Source organism: Pseudopipra pipra, chromosome 6 (genome assembly GCF_036250125.1).
Source record: "Pseudopipra pipra isolate bDixPip1 chromosome 6, bDixPip1.hap1, whole genome shotgun sequence".
NCBI classification, from domain to species: domain Eukaryota; kingdom Metazoa; phylum Chordata; class Aves; order Passeriformes; family Pipridae; genus Pseudopipra; species Pseudopipra pipra.
This window is the reverse complement of record NC_087554.1, coordinates 54,472,549-54,494,556: the sequence shown is the minus strand read 5'-3', so window position 1 is coordinate 54,494,556 and position 22,008 is coordinate 54,472,549. Positions and strand designations below refer to the sequence as shown.

The following is a 22,008-nucleotide window of genomic DNA, read 5'->3' as shown; positions in this document are numbered from 1 at the left end:
TACCCATTTGCTGGAGCTGTAAAAAGCAGCTCTCACCTCTTTTGTACAGTATTTTCCTTGAAAACAGACATGCTAAAAATGCTTACCCCAGTGAGAATGTGCCTGTGTGTTTACACAAGTATATATGTATGTATGTATATATATATATATACACACATATATTTGGTTACTAGTAGTAAAAGGGACAATTAATCATGCTCTGGACTGATTGTTTTTAATACTGAAAGGCTATTAATCAGGAAAATGTTGCCCTTTGAACAAGGTGTTTATACAGTCAACACTATGGATTGTTTTTTTTCCCTGGTGCTAAGCTGCCTGCTAATGCAGAGCGGAAGTCGGGTTTATAATCTCTTACATTAGAACTTCGTGCTCCAAGTTCGACAACAATTTTGGCTGGAATTTGGAAGGAATGCATGGGAGTTGATGCCTGGTTCTCTTAGGTTTCAAGGGGACTTGGGTGTTCAAACCCAAAATCTCTGGAAGCATTTACAAGCCTAAAAGACAGAAACAGGCATCATGTGCAAATTTCAAAAACACCCCCTTCTGCTGAAAAACCCCAAGGGGCATCTAATTTCGCTTAATGTAACTAAAAGACTTTTAAAATCTGTCCCTAAATCTCTTGCGAGCCTTTGCAAATTTGTCCTTGGAGCCTTTCAGCCTGAAAGTTGCTTTTAGAGAAGGAATAGTATAGCAAATTTTAATCCAAACTTTTATTTCCCACTGGAGAGAATGGCTCATATCCTGTAGTGAGTGGGAGGCCAGCGGAAAAAATAGAGGGGGGAACTATGGTGGGAGTGAGAGGGTGCAGAGAGGCAGCTGGGGCTGGATCAGCAGCAGGAGGCAGGAAAAGGGATGCTGGCAGCTGCAGGGTAAGCACGGCAGGACTAGGGGAGCCACAGCAGCCCAGGAAACCATGTCTTGGCTTGAAGCAAAGCTCCAGGCTGATCCGGAGGGGAGGCACTAAGGGCTGGCCCTGGGAGGAAGGAGAGGATGAGATTGAAATCCTGCACAGGCAGAGGCTGATGACACCAGGGAGAGCAGTGGGACAAACACACGACATCTTGGCACAGGCAGAATTTGCTGTGTATCCCAGCAAAGTATGGACACAGACTCTAGTGGTTTTGTTTCAGCATCCATGCTGGAAGCTATTTCACAGCCTGTGAAGCTGATGGGAATAGGAATCATCCATCTGTCTGTGCTCTCGTGTGCATCCCCTTAGCAGGGTTTTGACTCCTGGCTGGGGCGTATGGCTTTCCCTGTCACCCCGTGTTGCTCTCACAGGATTCCACTTCCTCCCTTTCCTCCTGGGAGCTTCTCTCAGCTAATTAAATTTGAGACTGTCGAGGAGCCCTGTTCCCCCTCAGCTCCCCCAGCTGCCCAGCCAGCAGGGCTCCAGAGTGGGGCACCCTTGGCAGGCAGCACCCAGAGTGGGCAGCCCCTCTCTGAACACCATCCTGCCCCCCTGATCAGCCCCGGAGAAGAGCTCAGGAGGAGAAAGTGGGAAGGGACAGCAGAGAGAGGAGGTGAGACAGGAGCTAGTCTCTGGTGGTACTAATCCCTCCACAGCTGGTGCCTTCTCACAAAAAACAAACTTTGAATGAGGTGGGACAGGGACCTTTACCTGCCTGAGGATGAGGAAAAGGCACACAGCAAAATCGGAGTAGAAAGCCTCAGATAACTGATGGGCTTGCCCCACTCAGTTCTGTGTTTAAATTAATCTCCATATTTGAAGAGAAACACGTGGTGTGAAGAGATTACTCCTTAAAAAAACAAATGCAGAAACAATATTTCCTTTTAGGGAACCACTTAATTGTAGGGATGATTGCAGGTGGCACAGCACTTATCTGGGAAGATACTCCTCTCTTTTTATAAACTTTCATTTCACTTGTCTCCTTCATCACCATCTCAGCAGTGAGGCACAGTGCTGAAGTCTGTGAGGGGAGACAGAATTGCAGGGGACAGCTGCCATCATTTTTAGAGTGATTGGGAGTCAAATAACATAATTTTCCTCACTGGTGATTTTGAACAAGCAATGCATATGCCTTTGCGGAGCTCTTTGTCACAAGACCTAGCGGGACAGAGATTGAGGTTTAACAGTAGATATTCATTGCAAGAGGTTTGCAAGGAATACAGTCCCTTGCACTTCAGTTTTTAAATCAACCTTTTTTTCTTTTTTTTTTTTTTTTTTTGAGTGAGGGAAGTTTTCCTCGGGGGCAGCTACTTGTGCAGTTCTGTGACATTATCTTTGAAGGATGCTGCTATGGCAAGGCTGACCAACTATGAGAAACATCACCTGAATCCAGCAGGAAAACTCCTCTATACAAGCCTCTCGATGGGAGCAGCTTTCCACGTTGCTACAGTCCACAGCAACAGAGGTGGAAGCAGAAAAGGCTGCTCAGAGAGAGGTGTCCTACCTTTGCAACCTGGCAGGCAGCTCCCTACCAGCACCCTCCCACGATAGTGCCCAGGGCTGCAATCGCAGCAAAGTCCCTCAGCCAAGCCTCCCTCAGTCCCCCTCATGTCTTGCTGCTATCAGGGTAATCTCAGCAATGAGGAAGAGAGGTCCAGTTGAGAGGCAGCTGCTTGCTCCTGAAATCCTACCAAAAAAACCCCCAGTTTGACGTCCTGCCAACACAGCCCCCTTTACTCCACCATTCATCTCAATCTCTTCCCATGACATAGGGTGATCTTAGGGAAATGCAGCCAGGGGTACCCTGAAGGGCCTCTGACCACTGGCATTCCTATGGGAAAGGGAACTATTTGAATTAATCTGAAATTCCCCTCAAAACTCATAGTCGTAGGTCCAAGCAAACTGTTGTAACAGAGCAAAAATGTACAGGTTGGTATGTCCATACATGTATGTGGGAGTGGAGAAAATTGTCTTTCACATCATTCTGACATACATGGAGATCACTCTGCTGAAATCCCTGGAAATTCCCTTTGTTAAAAAAAACGGTAGAAGGCTCAGGCCCAGTGTTTCTGTGAACACACCCCTAAGGCAGCACAGCTCATCAGGACTCTAGTGCCAACCTTTTATTGTGCACTTTCTCTTCCATTCAGTCCAAATATAATCTGGAAATCTCAAATGCTAGTTATCTCAGGGGGAGAAGAGAGAAATCAAGGTTAGTCCTTCACTGGTGTTTGTCTAAAGAAAACCTGCGACACATGAAAACCCAAAAAAGACAATTAAAAAAATCAATGAAAGCTCTATTTAGTGTCAAGTGAGGAACTAATCATGAACCAAAAGAAACAATTTTATAAAACAACATGACCTAGTACCTCTTAAAATCATTATTAAAAAGAAAGCTACATTCCTATCTGCCCCAAGGGTTTTTTTTCCCTTATTAAACACTGAACATATCTAAGACAGATGCATTTCCCCCCCACACCAGCACTGAGCACAGGGGATGGATGCTGTTTCTCAACAGACAACTTGTTGGTACCCTCTCACAGCCACTGCACCACTGGAATTCACCTGATGACACCAGAAACCAAACTCAGACATTAGACCAAATCTTTATTCTGTGGTCTACTTTTTCTCAGTTACAATGTTGTAAATCGAGGGTTTAAACTGATCCCAACCTGCTCAGAGGCACTGGAAGGCTCTGGATTAATATCAAGCACAGGCATCTGCCTCCTGCTGTTTCTGTGTCTGTGGTATCAATAGTGATTTTGAAAATTATTATTTCCATACAGGCTGTAATGACTTACAAGGAATAGTTACAGCCTGTTGTGCAAATGTGAACAACACTCGCTTTTTTAAAACGTGGATTTTTCATACGACAGGAACTAATGGCCCTTTCAGAGCAGTTATGGTCTATCTTGTCAATTTGGTTTCTATTCATGCATGCTAAGTGAATTTTTATAGCCAAACTAGGAGTCCTTAAAAATGAGCCTTATACTGGAAATGCAGATGTGACTTACTGTGAGTTGTGCTAGGAGAGCATCCCTGCCCCTGGGGAGCCAGAGCCAGTAATCAGAATTCCCTTTCCCTGTGCACATAACATGACTTGCAGGCACTCTTTCATCTGCACTGAGAGGCAGGAAGGAGAGGCAGAATTAGCCCCTCATTACAATAATGTTTCTCACACTTTCTCCAGCTACTCTCTGCAGGCATTAGTAGAGAGGCCCTGGCTGCCAGAATTGCTGAAAACCTACATTTCCAGTTAAAAGAAATCAGAGAGCAGGGTGCTCAGTGGCTCTGAAAAATCACAGCCACAGAGCTTTAAACAAATGCTTTTATACCATTAAAAATATAAATGTGTAGACTCACCTTAACTTTACTCTCTACTGTGAGTGCTTTGTTGTGAAAGAAAATTGTATATTTTCCAGACTATCTGATTTCTCTTACGGCTTCACCACTATAAACTGTACTGCATATGTACATCAATATATTTACCTGCCTGCTTCACAGCTGGACAGAAAATGAAGCCATCTCAATCATCTTCACATTCAGCAGTAGAGAAAACTGACTTTTTCCCTCACTTGATGCCAATTAAAATGCAAAATGTGGATAATCTGATCTCCACTAAATATTCCAATCCCCTCCATAGCACAGGGTGGATATACTTCCGTACTCACTGGCAACCTGAACCTTTTCTAAGACTGGAAAAAGCAAGAGAATAGAGACTGTACAATCTTATTACTTATTTATTCAGAATGTTGTAGCCGTGCCTCCCTTCATCTCTTGGCTCCTTACCCAAAACCTGTGTAATGAGCAACATCACAGGACCTGACTACCAGCAGACGCGACACCTCCACTAAAATGAATGCATTTATACTGATTTATGGCAGCTGAGGAGCTGCCACAGCACATCCAGGGAATACCTATCTCTCCAGAAAAAAAGATACACCTCTGACAATGTGTTCCTGAGGTTTTTCTCACAGATCCCATGCCTTAGTGGAGTAGGAGCCACCCCCCACCCAGCTTCTAATCTTGTCTCCATTGCTGCACCGAGTGCCTGACCACCTTGTCCTCATCATAGAGGCTCTCCTCTGAAAAGGCATGGAGCCAAACCTGGCATGAACCGATCAGATATGTACAAAGGAAAATCTTGACAGCATCTGTGAACAGAGTTTAAGAGAAAGGAACAAAATAATACCACATATGTTAACAGATTGAAATGGTAGCTATGGTGACCACGGACAGACAAAGAACAAACCATTTTGACTGAATTCAGCGAATTCTTTCTGGCAACAAACTGCAAGTATAAAGCAAACTTTTAAAAATCCCTAATGAAATCATTATAACAAATCCATTTAGCTCTGTTTGGTGTGTTTGCTTTTTAAATTTCCATTGCAGCTATTACATTAAACCTATTAATCATTGATGTAGTCAAATAATTTCCACCAACTAAAAATAGGGATTTTCTCACTGTAAAAATAAATAAATAAATAAATAAATAAATTGCATTTTCAAGACAAAAAATTAAAAGCAAGGAATAGTTATTGTAAAATGGCAGGCATTCATAATTCAGAGCATTTTCTAGTACATGAGAGAGTGTCTGGGTTTTGTAGAATAAAGGCTTGTTTATGAAAGTTGGATCACTTTCCCTATCCTGATATGCAGTGTAGCTATGGCAAATGACAGTCCTGTTTATTGTGTATCACAGTGTCAAACATCTCAGAGTCTCTTTCCTCCAGGGTGCCCATTTTTTTTCAGCCCTTTGGAGGAGCTGTCCCTCAGTGCTCTCCCATTGAGGGCTGGCCAGTTGTGCCAAGGGGAATTGGGCTGAGGACAACGTGGGGGAGCACAGAGCTGAGTTATCGAGGAGCAGAAAAGCTGCCTCCTTAGAACCAGCACTCGAGATAGCTGGGAGATGGGGAAGATTACTCCAGTGCCAGCACAGCATAAGGCTGCTCAAAATGCTGCACAGCTGCTTGCAAACTCCCACCCCAGGAGGCTTGCAGGGGCTGGAGGAGGCTCCACAGGGAATGTCACGATGGAGACTCCAGCATGTCACCTGCTGTGGAGCATCCCAGGCACACCTTGGTGGACACCCCACTGCCTGCTCTGTTTTAGTCTGGAGACTGATTCAACAACCAAAACAGATGATCCTGCCCCAGCACCCCATCCCTTCCCCCAGCTGTACTCGCTGGGTATAGTTTCACAGCACAACACAAAATCCTAATTCTAACCTGAAGTTAGAAGTCTTATTTCTAACCAGAAGAACTACTGTAATTTCCCTGTCTTGTTAATATTTAACTCAGTGTGTTTGGTCCTTTCGGCAGACTGTACAATTCCTAACAAGATGGATTTGCAATGTAGCTGTGCTTTTGATGCTCCAGGAGCAGTAACTTCAGATTTCTGCAGTGCACGGACACTCTCAATTCTACTCTCTCATTATCTGCACAAGTTAATTGTTCTTTAAAAAACAAAACAAACCAAAAAAAGCAAACTAGCAAGAAGTGCCCACCAGTCAAATCCCACTATCTGTTTGGTGACTGAGGCTCTGGCTCAGCCTTCTGTCAATTAAATTAAGTTCCCAGCTATGCCATCACTGCCTGCGTGACAAAAGGCACTTCACTGGCTGGCTCTGCTCTTCAGTTTCCTGTACACTAAAACGGGACCAAGTTTAAGGCCTTTCACTTCTGCCTAGCATGGCCCTTCCTTATATTCTCCACCCACACACTTCGCTTTTATTCTTGCCAGCACATAAGGCAGGTCCTCCGGGACTGTGCCTGGCTCTGTATGGGTCCCCCGAGAGCAGAGCTGAGCGAGGGTGAGCACATGTGCTCCCTGTCTTTTGTAAAGGGATAGCCAGAGGAATGAGCATTCAGTCCACACAGCCTCACCTGCTCAAGCTGTTTGCTTTAGCCGTGGCTCGAGTGTGGCAGGAGCACACGGAGTGGGGGGAAGAGGGGAAAAAATTAGTGCCTTTTCTTTTGGTATTGCCTGGAAACAGTAAAGAAACAGTTACTTTGATTTTATGTGCAGTAAACCCTCACTAGATGGCTCCTTACAGCAAGTAAATATATTCCCCACAGAAAGAACACTGATGTGGCATAATCTGTGTGAGAGCCGAGGTAGCGTGATGCTAACGGGGCTTTATCGCTGGCTGAGCGTTTTCCATGGAAAAGCAGTGTCTGACATGGGGTGTGTGGGTGAATTATGACTTACGAATGGCATCACTCCACGAGTCATGAACTGTGAGTCACATGGGCACGGGTGTCTCAGGTACTTGCCCTTTTCTGTAGGTTTTTATGTTAATCCGTTTCACATTCAACTTTCTAATTCAGAAAGCAGAACTGGGTTGCAGTCAAGGGTACCAGCAGAGGAGATCCTGGGGGGGAAAGCAGCAAAGGTAATAGATGGTATTAAGGCAGAAACCCCAAACGTCATGTAATAACTCCTAAAACAAAGATGTGATGCTGGCTTCTGAAATGCCCCCCCCATTACCATCACAAGAACATGTTATTTGTAATATGTGTATTGGCAGGATGTTCTGGGCAGAAGAGCAAAAAGAAATGAGCTGTCATCTGCAGTTAACCTCTCATTCATACATCACTGTGTGCACTCAGTGGTTCAAGGTTATGCAAGTTGATTGTGCCCTCATTAATGAGCAGTGTTAATTGGTGTCTATCCTGCTTTGAGATAAACATATGTATATTATGTGTTAAAAGTACTGCAGGCTGTGAAGGAGCTGTATGACATACAAATATGTATGGGCCCTGCATAGAGAGCTACAGGGAGAAGTTGTGTTGTGAAATGCTGGGACTGATTTAAATCCACCGGTGATTTCGGTCTGGGCAGCCCATGTCCCCGTAAGCCAGCCTGGCGCTGGCTCAAGGGCCGGGTAACTTCTGCTGGCAGAGCTCTGACACCATCACTTGGCTCCCTGCTCTGGCTCTTGTTGCACCCCTGAGCACTCTGCCTACAGCCCACTTTTCAAGGTGAATTAGCAGTGATTTTAGTTTCCCTTAAACCCCCAGGCTGTAAGCTCTGGCCATCACAGCTCTCAGATGATTTAACTGCCATGGGGTCGGGGCAAGCAGACACAGTGGAAGATATTGTCCATCCCCATATAAACTGCCCCTGCTCAGGAGTCAGTGGCAAGGGAGCTAGGTTGGCTGCTGGTCTGTCTGTCAGCAGCCCCAAAGGCTTTATTCAGCCTCTTTTCTCTCACTTTTCCCTCTGCACATGTGCTGGCATGGTGCTAACTTGGAATGAGCTCAAGTACACAGACTCATGAGCCTCACCTCTCCTCATGAGGGACAGAAATCAAGGTTTGACATGGTGGCAGACCTGAACATCATGAAAAGATCTTTTATTCTTTCCCTGAGAGCTACTGAAAATGAGCACAGATAAATACCCTGAACCAGGTCATAATCAACACACAACATTGATGCAAATATGTGGATTAGAGAATTATGACAATTACATTAAATAACCTCAAAAGAAGAGAGTCACATGTCTCATAAACAAGCACAAGCTATCCCAGACCAATGCAAGAATATACTAATAAAGTAATATTTGATCATCTAATTAATGGAGCTTATCTCCCCATACCAATGCAGGGCTTAGAGCTTTTAGGCTGTTAAATATTTTGTCTCAATGTTTAAAAGCAAGTAGCACCCAACAGACCTTTCCTTTCCTCTGTAGCATTCCCTTGAAATGTGGTTGTTTACTTCAGACCTCGAAGGCTGGATTAACAGCAGAGATTGTTTGCTTTAAATTATACACACAAATTTTGTTGTCGTTGCTTCTGCCACTAACAGGCTCTTTAATAAGTGTCAAAGTGGCAAAGCTTACTGACTGCAAAAGTGAAAGGGTCAAATCTGTGCATCCAGAAATAATACAGAGATTTTCCTCTCTTTTCATGAAATGTGCTTGCAGCAGGCAGTGTTAAAGTGCTTCCAACTTTCATAGCAACCAGGAGAAGCAGCTCATGAGTCAGCCCAAGGAGGAAATATGTCATTAGCCAGAGAGTTTTCAACATATGCAAAACTGTCGACGTGTCTATGGCATCCAGGGAGGAATTTTTATAATATTGGTTGTAGTCAGCAGTTTATTGCCACAGTCGTGGGTGTGGGCAAGTGTCTCAATGGCTGAGGCTGTGATTGCCCCCAACATCACTGACTGTTTCACACCATGGCTCTCATGCTCCTTCTTTTCAAGACAGGAAACAGACGAGACATATTTGGTTTTGATAGCTGCGGGAAAGACCCGAGTGCTCATGGTTGTACCTTGAGTTCCTCTTCATCCTTCATATCGTGTTCATCGTGCCAAGGAAGGGGTAGGGCTCTTATCTCAGCTTTCTGCAGTTCCAGCCCTTCTGCAACTGAATGAAAACAAACAGAAAGAAAAAAATAATCAGCTCTGTAGGTTTTCTTGCCTGTGTAAATTATGCATCACACTCATTATAGGAAAAAGGAAGACGCAGATTTGGAAATCAGTTGTGAGTTTCTCCATATTTCTTACAGTTATGCCAGTGTTACAGCTGCATACACAGGGGACTTTTCTTTTTTCATGCAGCTTTACACCAAAATAAAGGCCTCAGTTGTTCTAGTTGGTGATTAGGCTCAATATTATGCCTCTGGGAATGGGAGGCACGGGCACTCAGAGGAACAGAAAACTTAATGAGTTCTTTATATGAAGAAGAAAAAATTTTTCAAAATGTTTTCCAGAGCTCACAGGAGAGATTCAGAGGCTATTCCCTCTTCAGGAAGATGCAGCTCTTCCAGGTGAAAAAATTAACCCTCGTCTGCCCCCAGTAGCCCCTCACCGAAGGTTTCCTTGCCCTCCAAGCCCAAGCTGAGCTGTGGTGCACAAATTTTCTCACTGGTTAAAATGCTGAGCCCTTTACTAGATCCTTTTACTAATATGGTTCATATTGGCATGTCTCCCTGCAGGACTTGGGATTCACAGTGGGATCACTCAGAAACCAATCTTTCGTTGCACAACAAGCTCCAGAAAGACAAGGAGTACAAACAGTGAATTTGCATATGCTTACCTTTGAGGGGAGCTTGCAAGTGGTTCATGAACCAGGCTTAGGACACCCCTATTTTGGGTAGGTTCCTTTGTCCAGGTCTGACCTGAGAACATCACACCTCAAAATGGAAACTGCTGCACTGCGAGCTGAAAGGGCAGAGACCATGTCCAGCAGGAGCAAAAGGGAAATGTTGTTATCTGAAAATATCTTTAGGTATTTGTAATTTTTATGGCTTGTGGTCTTTTTTTCAAATTTGAATATTTTATGTAATGGAACAAGTAAAACCAAAACCCAATCTGAAGACTGCTTGCAGAGCATCTGGGCAGTGGGCAGAGCATCAGTGAGGCTGGGCAGAGAATCCCCACTGTCACCCTGAGGCAGAGCCTCCTGCAGCTTCTGGGTTTGTGACATCAACCTGGGGAGAACACCGCAGAGGCCACAAACTCTGACACCAGATGGCCCAGCACTGGAGCTGTGGGCCAACCTCAGCTCCCAGCAGCCCAGCTGGCAGCATGCCCTGCATCCCCTGACTCTGCCATCCCTGCTGCTGGGACACAGCACTTCCAGCACTGAGGCATCTTGTTGGATAGGGCCACCCAGGGGCGCCTGTTGAAGATGACCCCACTGCCAGCTCTATCTACAGTAGGAGGTAAAGGTGTGATGCTAAAAGCATCACTGTCTTATTTTATCCCAGATCAGATGTCTCGAATTCAGTGAGCTGTGGTTGGTGCTTCCAAATGCATTGAAGCCTGCACATAAAAGAGGACAGGCAAAATAATAGTGTTGCAAAATGCTGAGAATAGTAGAAGTGGTCACCTCGTGTATCTGGGCTGCTAAGAAAGCTCTTTCGATTAAATGAAACACAGAGCACAAGAAAAATGCTCACGTCATACAGGATGGTGTCTCCTGGGCTGCCTTATGCTGAGATGAAAAAGAAAAAATTACCCATGCAAAGCCTACATCATCCATAATCTGCAATGCATTTGGACAGAGGGGGCCATCCTTAACCCAAACCATGTGTGTCTGGCTTTAAAACCAGCATTAGCAGGGCTCAACCAGCCTCTGTGCCATCCTGCATGTCCTGGATTCAGCGCTTCTCTCTGGGATTCAGAATTTCTTTCCATGTTCACTGCTGAATCACTCTCGCATCAGCAGCATCACCGTGGGCAGTGTTCCCTCTACAAGGCATGCAAGTGGCAAGAACCCCCAGCCCAGCTCTGCTCGAGCTGGCAGTGGCACAAGATCTCTTTCAGGAGACTTCTGCAGGGCCTTGTGCAACTTTTTTTTTTTTTTAATCCCAAATTAAAACTTAAGCTTCAAAGGCATAGGTCTAAGGGGGTCTCTTCATGCAGACACTGTATTTCCTGGAACAGATCCTTTAATTTTGTGGTGAGATAGAGTTGAAGACATTTGTATTCAAATCCTTATTTAGGCTCTAATGCTCTTTAGTATTGGATATAGGGATTTTAGACTGGAAATGGCACTCTTGACTTTACTATCACCCCAAACAGACAGACAATCAAATTTTAAGCTGCTATTTCTTTTCCAGCCTTCTTATGCCATTTCCAACACTCTCCCAGAAACTGTAATTATTCTGCCACATCTACTCTACTAATAAAATTTATTCTGCTCTGTGTTTTTCCCCCTATTTTCTTCTTACGTCTTACACCATCAAATAAAATCAGGGTTTTCATTTGTAAAGTGGTTATCAGCAGCTCAGCTTTTACTTACAGTTCTTTGAACAGGCTACAGGGATTCTAGATGGGTAGAAATGTGGTGTAATAACATATTCTGTGGTGCAACCTCCAAGCATCACTTTGTATGGGATGTCCTGCAATGCCCTGTCCTTCTAGGAGGGTTTTAGTCCTCCAGTAGTGATTTTAATAATTTTGCTGGATGTTAAAAATAGATATGATCTAGTTGATGTTCTTGTCACTCATGCCAGCTCACCTCACTGTTTGCAATCCTCTCTGAACACAACAGGACTTCGTAATCTCTAGGGGCCCTTGTAGAACAGCCCTCACTTAGGGATCTCTCAGAGCTTTACAAGCTCATGTTTTGCTGTTGTGTGCCAGCTAAAAACCACAGAGATGTACATCACTGGGATAGCGCAGAGGCAAGGGCAGATGGGACCTGCAGGTTCCAGTCCAGGTGCGTGACCACATCCCTCTAAAACCGCATCCACTGAAACTTCCTTTGAAGGATTGATTGCATTTAAATTCTCAACTACACACAAAAAATATTATGAATATACACAAAAGATTTGTTTGAATCTCAGTTCATTCCCAGATTTGCTCATCTTTTTGCTGGTGGCTTTAGGAGCAGCAGCTTTTGTAGCTGTTCAGCAAAGGATTCATTCTCATGTACCTTCTGTGCAGGTGTGTCTGTGGTGTCCATAGGGTGCCGTGCACCCCCTCTGCTCCCAAGTGTGCAGGTTTTTTTCCTCAAATGTTCACACCTGAGCTGGGATGCACAGGCAGAACCTTCCACTCACAAACACTTAACTCCCAGGCCTGGGGCCCAGGAGAGTTTTGTTTCATAGGCTGATATTGCTCCTGCTCTTGAAAAAAACCCAACATCCCACATTAAGGACAAGCTGGAAACTTGCTGTACACTCCCTTCAGAGAAAACAGGGACTCCAAAAAATTGGGGGGGGGGGGGGGGGGGCAGAAATCAAAGGTCATTCCCAAAAGGCAACAAGACAACATTCATTTATATAGTCTCATATTCCCTCACCTAAAGGTAATAACAAACACCAAATAAATAGAATGGACACACCCATTCATTGCTTTTAGATCTAGGGAATACTGCAAAGAAGTAGTTAGGAATATTATTTCATATTCTCAGCATGTGGATGCACATTGCTTTGGGAGCAGCTTTCCATGAGCACTCCAGCTAACAAGCTTGCTGCAGAACTATCTTTGAGCAGCAAATTTTTAAAAGAAGCCCTAGAAAATATTCCCCAGAAGACAATTTGGAATAACTAATCATAAAAAACTTTACACTGGACACCTAATTTAGGAGCTCTGATCATCCTTTCAGCAGCCAGAAATATAACACTTCATCTGCTTGTCCAGTCAGAGCAGATGTGTGTGACTCACAGCCACCCGCTCGGGAAGTTATCGCTCCCTGAAAGTCAGAGCTGGATCGCAGAAAAATCATAAGTGAGAAAGAGTGTGTGTGTGTCAGGGGGTTCCCCTGAGTACATTATTTACTGTGAATTACTTAGACAGCCCTAGATTTTATTTGATAATTTTTCCCTTGATGTGTCCCATATAAAGGAAATGTTAGCATTAACCAAAGCTAATCCATGGTGCGGCTGGGAAGGGGATTATTTTGCCAATGATTAGTTTCTTTAAACATGGAATTGTGATCAAAGCAATATGGTTCTGATTTTTTCTGTATTTTTTAGCTTTGTAGTATGGTTCTTCTTAATAGTAAGTTACTGCTATAAGCATGCTGTGAATTTCCAATATAGCAAAGCTTTAATAATTTGCAGCCATAATTGTTCCTGCTTCAGTCTCCAATTCAATTTGGTGTAGAATTCCCATCTCCCAACACAAAGCTTAACTCACCGGTATCTGTGCGAGACAGACTATGAAACTAGTCTGGTATAATGGACTTCATTAAAGGATAGGCAAATTATTTTCATCTGTAATCTATTTTAAATGGAAAAAAGGGCTTTTGAATAAATATTTTTCCTTCAAAAGTTATTAATTTCTGTGGGGAAAGAGGGATGGTTATTGTTGCTAATTTTTTCCTTTGTTTTCATAAAGGGTTTGAAAATTATTTTCTGGTAGAGTTATTTCTTTGGTTGAAAAAACAAATATTTAAACCAGGAATGGAAACAACATCTTTTTATTTTCCTGAAGAGTCAAACTGTGCAAGGAGCTTTCACTTTTTTGCCTGCCCATCCTCTTCTGATGATAAAATCCGAGCTTGTGGGCTGACATGATGAGCACCACCCACCTCCAGACCTTGGTGGCCATTCCTCTGCCTACGTGCAGACTTGGTTGCCTCAAACCATTTTTCAGTCAAGCCTGAAAGTAGCAAGCTATGCAATGTTAGCACAGATATCTGTTTTTAAGAGGCAGCCTGCACTGGCACAAGACCATTAACCCCAACATGAACATGCACAGTCTAATAACAGGTTGGTGGAGAGTCTTATTCAGGCCCTGCACATGGCAGTAAATTACTCCCTTGATGAATAAAAGCCATTACTTAGTATTTAGCATCGTAGCAAGAAGCCTCTTCGGCCTGTTCCTAACAGAGATGTTACAGTTAATTTAGTGTAAAATTATCACCTGCTGTACAATAAAACAACAAACTGCAGTCAAATAATCTCTTAATAAATGAAAATGTGTAATAAACTGTGTCAGCACCGCAGAGACTTGGCAAGGCTGAATACCCTAAAGGTACCAATCCAAACAAATTCACCATACAATATATGGCCTGTGTCATTTCTGGTTCTTATCAGAGATGATTCATCTGGGAATCCTTGGCTCTGAGTTTTACCTCTAAAGGCCAGGCAGTTATTACAATGATATAATTTCTGCCACATTAATTAAATATAATACCTGAAAGCCCCTTTATAGGGATCTATAAATTCGTTGTAAACACATGCTGTGGATGAGCATATGTAATCTACCAAATGTAATAAACATTCAGTCAACTTCCTCTCCTTGCAGAGCAGAGAGAGGTCAAATGATCACCGTGCCAAAAAAAACAGACACCCAAAGGTACACCTAATGTTTCTTCTGTCACTCATTATGATAAATACATATATAAATGTATGATAAACACACATATAAATACATATATACACAGACAGAGACCCATGTCTGACAGAGAGGAGAAGGCAGAGGGAGCATGAGTCCGGGGAGCACGAGTCTGTGGCAGCAGCCAGGAGGACATGTGGCTGCTCTTGCTGGCCGCAGGCTGTCAGCTCCAACGTTGGTGTACAGGGATAATAAAGCCCCCCCCAAGTCACTGCAGTTCAGCACAGTCCTTCTGCTGGCCTCTTCCGACTGCAGGAGAGCCGCGGATGTGTTATGTGTTGCTAAAAATCTGTCTTTGCTGGGGATTCAAATGCTCCTTTTACCCAGTATAAAACAACAAACAAAACAAAACAAAAACAAAAACAGAACCCAAACAACAAAAAACCCCACACGCACACAAAAAAAAAAAAAAAAAAAAGAGGGGAAACCAAAAAGGAAAGGAAAGCCAAGGGAACAAAAGCTGGGCAACACTTTTTGCAGTCAGCCAGGCCCAGACTTTGAGCAGCTTGTCTGAGATCCAGGCTGAGCAGCATCAACAGACTTTCTGATGCATCACATGAGAAAGTTAAGGAAGAGCTTCCCCATTCCCTTGCTGCACTGGGAAGAGGAAAGCAGAGTGCTCAGCAGGCACTGCTTGCCCAGAAGCCCAAGTCCATCCATTTGGACACCACAAAGAGATCACAAAAAGACTTTACCTTTCTGTGCCCCCACCCCACCCTGCCTGCTTCAGCGAGCGCCAGGAGCCTGGTGCCCCTCAGCCAGGCGGGTTTTTTGCTGGTGTGTGGAGCAGGTTGTCTCTCCTGGAGCTGGCACTGGGCATGTCTCCAGAGCTGCTGACTCCCAGCCTCTGTTCCTGGAGGGAGCCAGAGGGTGGGCTGCAGCACAGGCCATTCACACTTTCACGCTGTACTTATTCTTGTTTTGTTTCACACAGCTCACAAGGCGAGAGCAGGGACAGCTGGTGACAGCTGAAAACGATGTAGGGTCAGGGCAGGACACGGTAGGATGCAGCTACCTAGCAGAAATTTTAAATAAGCATCACCATCAGGAGCCCTTTTTTTTCCCCAGAAATATTAGTCAAATCATGAAAAACTGATTAATTACTTTTGTTTGTGTGCAGTGCCTCCTATATAGATATTTCTGATCCCATTCCCACTAACACAGCAAACCCCACATCTTATTGTAGAGTCCAACTAGAATAATGGCTTCACTTGAGACAAATGGGGAGCTGCCTGGCACCCCATGCCCACCCTCTCAAGGGCTGCCCACGGTGCAGGTCAGCACTGGATAATCCTTTATGTTAAGCATCCATCTGCTAGCCCCTTTATAATGCAACCCTCACTGGTACAAACATCCCCTGTCCATCAATATTTCCAACCTCATTCTGGCACCATGGGCAGCAGGAATGACCTTTCCAGTCTACTGGCTCCCACCTATCTTCCAAGCTGTTGCTGGCGTCCTCACACAGGTAATTGTGCCCCAACACTGCTTCAGTCCCCACCTCTCCAAGGTGACTTCTGCAGAAGAGTGATGGAACAATTTCTCTCAGGCTTTCAGGATAGGGAAAGAGGCTGTGCTGATGCATGAATTTGGCTTGGCATCTGCAGTCAAAACAACACTATTCCAGCCCCTACCTCCAGAAGATGGCCGGCATGTCTTTTTCCATCCTGTCTAGCAGGTTGACATGACACCACTGGAGACCCATAAGAGGTTTGGGTGCTGCTACTGGGCTGGGTGTAACCTCTGTGATGGTGTGGGCAGGAATAAGGTTCAGGAGCATATGGAATAAGCACACCAGCTGCCCTATAACTCCTGTGGGGCACATACCATACTGGGCAGCACTGGAGGTAGAACAAGTCTCTCATGTCAGTGGTATACCCCTCCCATTGTTAATCTGAAGGGGCCCTCTGGCCAGTAGCTGTTTTCCAAAGACAGGACCACCCAACCCATGGCAGATGTTGGGCTTCTGAGCCACGAGGGCCTCCACGAGTGGGGCTGGAGGCATCAGTTTATTCATTTCACACCGCCACAATGGCAAAGCACACATCCAACACACATCCCTCTTGAAAGGCTGAAACCAATCATTTAAAACCAGGAAATTAGAATGACAGCTAGAGGAGACATCTCCTCCACCCAGCTCCCTCCTTGGGAAGCTCCATTCCTGTATAAACATCCTCTATTGTTAACTTCTCTGGACAACATTTTCCTCAAGCTACAAGAGCAGAGCCTTTTCTTCAAACTGAGTTAAGATGAGCAAAAGATAAATATAGCATTTTTCCTCAATTACATCAAACAGTAATGGATTATCAGAACATGCCAGCGCCTTCTGATAGCAAGAAGGGGCAGTGCAGTGGTGGGGCTGGTGGCCTCTGACACCTGCCCTGCCAGGGGGCTCAGCTGTGCCAGAGCTGTGCCAGGCATGCTTCTGCTGTGGGGGGCAGCTGATATCTAAATTGGCCTCAGGGGCAAAATGAAATGTAAAGCTGCTCTGTGCTTCAAGCTGATCCTAATATTTTCCTCACTTAGAGAATCTTTTCCTCACGAAAGAATGCTTTTGATCAAAATGGTGAAAGTATCACTGTTTTGAGCAGTTTAACATCTGCACCTCCCCGTGCAGCCTCCGTCCTGTCACACTCCCCGCGTGTGCTTGCAAAAGTAAGAACAAAAATAAAAATTATCAGTGCAGTGAAAATATTTTTTTTTCCATTACAAGGCCGGGGACAATCTATATATCCATTTTTATTGATACAGTGCTTGAGAAAGTTCGTGCCCGACCAGCAGCTTGAGGTGGGCAAGCAGCCAGGCACCAGCTCTCAGAGCCAGAGCACAGAATAGGGCCAAGTCACCTCCATCAGGTTTCTCTCAGAGTGACACTGTCTGAAGGAGTGAAGAAAGAGAACTGGATAGTAAAAGGCTGAACATAATCCTTCAGCCTTTAGTTATAAAACAGATGGGGAAGCACTCCCCCAACACCAAGATGGGACCAAGAAGAGAACTTGGAAGTTGTGTGGTTTTGCCTTTACACATTCTTTTCATTCTGGAGGTGGAGGGGAAGAGGGAAGCAAGTGCGTATTTATTACAATGATTTGTGACCAGAAAACTGGAGACATCTTTGGAGACCCCTGAGGGGACCCTGACACCCATGGGTGGCTGTGCTCTTTGCCTGGCCGCGCGCATTTGCATAGGGGAGGCATCTACAGCTGCTTCTCCTCAGGCAGAGGAAACCCAACAAGTCTTTTGTCTGTGTCTGACACAAAGGAGAAGTTGCCAATAACAGGATGCTATAGAAAACCTTGTCGCTTCCAAGAGGGGCCGAGCCTGGCTCAGTTTGATCCCTGAAGCCAAGGGCAGCTCATATGACAGCGGGACCTGGCCACCGTGTCCCTGCACTGATCGAAAGGATGTCACAGCAGTGGGACCATTGATCTGGCTCGCTTTGTGGTCCACAACTGATGCCTGAGAGGAAGCGCTGCCTGCAAACCCATCCACCACAGGACAGGAAACAAAGCCCTCAAAAGTGAAGCAAACGGGCAGAGCCGAAGGCAAGGCAGCCTGGGGAGCGGAGGTCGGGAACCCCCCTGCTGGTCAGTCTGATCGCAGGTTCGGTCCTGAAGGGCAGCAGGACTGTATCTACATCCTCACATCCTCCCACCCTTCTGCATCTGCCCGCTGGCTGCTAAAACAGTTAAACCACCCCAACCTGCTATGGTTTCAGTTTATCCCACATCACGTACAGCTCTCTCTGTGCTTGCTCTCTCTCATGATGTTTGCTTCCCTCGAAATGTCACCCTATAAAACATACCTAATTTGGCTGTAGGAGGGAGTTAGGTATTTTTTTCTGAGGCTTTGGCTTGTGAGGTTTTTTTACCAAGCAAACTCACTTTGGCCTCCTATAACTGAAAGAAGAGAGGGGAACATTGTGATCCATAGCCTCAAACTGCGGTTAAAGGCAGAAATGGAGGGACTGTAGTTTCCTTATTCCATCCCAGAAGGGCTCCACTGTCTGTAAGGCCAGTGACTGTCTGATTTGACTGTATGATCTTACTCTGTCAATGAAAGGGACAGACCACTCTCTGCACTTGTTCTTGCTGCTGTCACCAGGGTCCCAATGAGTCTCCCCTTCCAAACAAAGTCTCCAGCCTCAACATGTTCCTTTCTTTGTATTATGAAAATGGCTATTTATATGATTATTATTTCTACTGGCACTTCAGTTTGGTGTGAAATTAAATACTTGGTTTGGTGCCGAACCATGGAATTCAGGTTTTTAATTAAAATTAATAAAAATTGAGTAAAAAAAGAAGAAAAGTTTGAAATAAAGTGGTGTTTGAAATTTTTAGAAAAACAGGCAACTGTTCAGTTTTATTTTTCTTTACCTTTCAGCCGTTTCAATGTCATTGAATTTTTGTGTTTTTTTGTTGAAGAAACCCAGCCACTCCACTTATGAGCTGTAAAGCTAAGAAAAATAAACAAGAAAAGTTTCACTTTTTCATTGCCTTTATCTCTTGCCAAATCAGATGTGGCTTTTGCCTGAAGTGCAGTTATATTACCGCAGAGATGCCCATCTAAGGAGGATTTTCTCATAAGGATTCACTCTACTCATCTGGGATCACCTTGCTTTCTGCTTTGCCCAGTCCTGGATTTTCCCTTACCCCATCAAAGGCACAGCCATATTTGCACAGTGGTGTACATTTTGCATCAAGGGCAAGGAACATAGGCAGCAAAACAGCATCCCTTTGCTGTAGGCCAGCTGCAAAGGCAGGAGGATCCCCCTCCGCTGTCTTCCTGGGGACACGTAGTGCCCAGGAGTGATTCCCCCTTGGCTGTGGAGTCCTGCCCAGGGTGCTGGTGTGTGTAGGACCACGTTGTACTCATATCCCTGACCTCACAGTTCATAGTGTGCCTTCCCCATGAAGGACATAAAAGGAAGAGTGATGCTTTGATTTTTGGAGTCACTCCTGATTTACACCACCACTACAGTTGATTTAGACATTCCTATAGGAATGGCAGTTCACTTCTGGTTGCATTTGGTCTGGCATAATTACTTGGGTGGTGACAAGGCACGGGATTTGGACCTGTATTATGGTGTCATTATTTTGATAATGATTTCCGCTTAACAGACATTTTCTCCCCTCACACAGAACCAAAAGCTATCCAGAAGTGCATTAAAATGCAAAATTATTTATGCTTCAGAGAAGGGCCCTTTCCATAAGCACCTTTGATAGACTACATGGATAGTTCTCATTCTATTTTACCAAATGCCCTATTACAGTGAGGAAATGGGGATGAGGGTGTGTTTTAAGTGATGTGGAAGCTGTTGAACGTTTTCACCAGGTCTGTCAGAAATTCACATACAGAAACTGAAGCTGCAAAAAACCACACACACCAAAAAATTCCTACAGTCTAGTTTCCTGGATACCAGTGCTGTTTTGCATGTGCCCAGCCATCAGCTATGAGCAGAGCCTGTACTGCCCAGGCAGTAACAAGTTTTTCTTGAATCAGACCCGAGTTTCCTCTGCCTATAACTTGTAGGCAGCACACCAGTACTGCTGTACAAACTGGGAAGAACAGGAACTGAGACCTCTAGACATGATTACACCCATGTAACCAGAATCACAGAGGGTGGGTATTGCAGAAAGAAACCAACAGACAGGAGAGACCTACCTGGCCCCACCACAGCCACATCCCCATGGTTTGGGCTCTTCTCCTGTTTGCATTTCTTTCCCAGCTCTGTGGTATGATAAGAAGCTACATGCAGGGGCTCAGCACTGCACACCATCATAGTTCAACACCGGTGACTCCAAAGGGCAGGTGAAAAAGTTTATTGCTCATTAATTAAAACTGAGCTCTCACGTGATGGGAGATGGAGCAGGAGAGGCTGCCACAGAGGTTTAGCTCCTTGGGGTGCAGCTGACGAGGGAGAGCACCTCCCACACAACACAGCTTTCTGAGCCCTGTGCCCGGTGTTGTGACTGTAGACCCAGGCACAGCCAGTGCCCACACCCAGCCCTGCAGGAGAAGCCCCTGGGACAGGCCTGGGAATGGAAAACAGCTCCATGGAAAAGTTCTGCTCACGTGTGCACAGCATGGATATAACCTGACAGCAGCATAATCAACAGAGAAACAGCAAAACAGCCACCCCAGGATTACTCCAGAGAGAGAAGGGGAGGTGAGTCCACTTTTATCCTTTGTAGTAGGAAAAAGAAAATTCAATTGCAGTCTCTCTGCAATAAACACCTCAATAGTTTTTTCTGTTCCTTTGCTCTTTTTCTGTTCCTTTTCCTGCTTTGACTATTCAGGTTTTTTTCTCAGTGTAACCAAACACACAGCTATCCTGAAACCATTTTCTCCTTTCCCAGGAGAGGAGAAATATTAAAACACAAGTCTTCCTCCCTCAGTTCATGTCTCCTTTTTTACTTTCCACAGATTCCCTTTCCCTTAACCTTAATTTTGTTCTGCTGAAAAAGTCCCTCAAAATAACTAATCCTCCTGCCTTCTCTCTCTGCCTCCCACCTCCCATTTTCCCATCCCTGCTCCTCTCCCGCTTCTGTTTCCTTCCCTTTCATCTGGTTTCTCTCCACCAGCTGGTCTCTTCATACACACAGCTCTCCCTTCCTTCCCAGTCTATCTCCACCCTATTATCATTTTTTCACTCGTGCTAATTAGGCCCTCAGCAAACATCTTCTCTGCCTCCCTTCCCCCTCAGTCCCTTTCATGACTCCCTAACCCCCCTGTCTTGGCATTTTCCCCTCTGGGATTGCCTTTAATGCCCTCCCGGGATAAAGAGGCCACCCAGTGCTTCCAGAGGTCTGTGTAGGCTCTCACAACCCCTGTTAAAACACCCTTGCTCAGAAAGCTGCCCCATCCCCACACACAGGCAGGCTACGTGTCCGTCTGCCTGCCCGTGCAGCTCAGCACCAGCGAGGAGCCACCATAATGATGATCACCCCAACCGGGGCCGCTCTCTTAATTAAGGGAAAGAGGTCAGATCATTACCAGCAGGTCAGCCTCCAACACCAGCTCTGCGAGCACAGCCATGCCAGCTGCCTGCCTCCCCCAGAATCCCCAGCCCCGCATGCAAACTCCTCCACTGCAGACCCAAATCACAACCAATGCTGGCTGCTGGGAAGGGCTGCACGTCTCTCCCTGTGAGAGGGAAACAGAGCTGCACAGGAGCATTTCATCTCAGAGTTGCTGTTCATGCTACTTGCCCTCAAGGACATATGTTACCAGCAGCAGCGTGACTTATAAACAGAGTCTTGCTCTGCATCCTGGTGGCACATTCCCAAGTTTCCAAATAG

At 45.1% G+C, this 22,008-nt stretch overlaps 1 long non-coding RNA gene across 1 annotated transcript; it reads right to left on the bottom strand.

Annotated features, from left to right (window-relative positions):
• Positions 1-1,761: 1,761 nt before the first annotated feature.
• Positions 1,762-10,279, bottom strand: LOC135416269 (uncharacterized). The gene is made up of 4 exons (XR_010431516.1): positions 9,954-10,279; positions 9,187-9,281; positions 7,121-7,283; positions 1,762-1,931 (listed from the first exon to the last, which is right to left on the bottom strand). It is a non-coding gene; the product is annotated as an uncharacterized LOC135416269 (long non-coding RNA).
• Between the last annotated feature and the right edge of the window lie 11,729 nt (positions 10,280-22,008).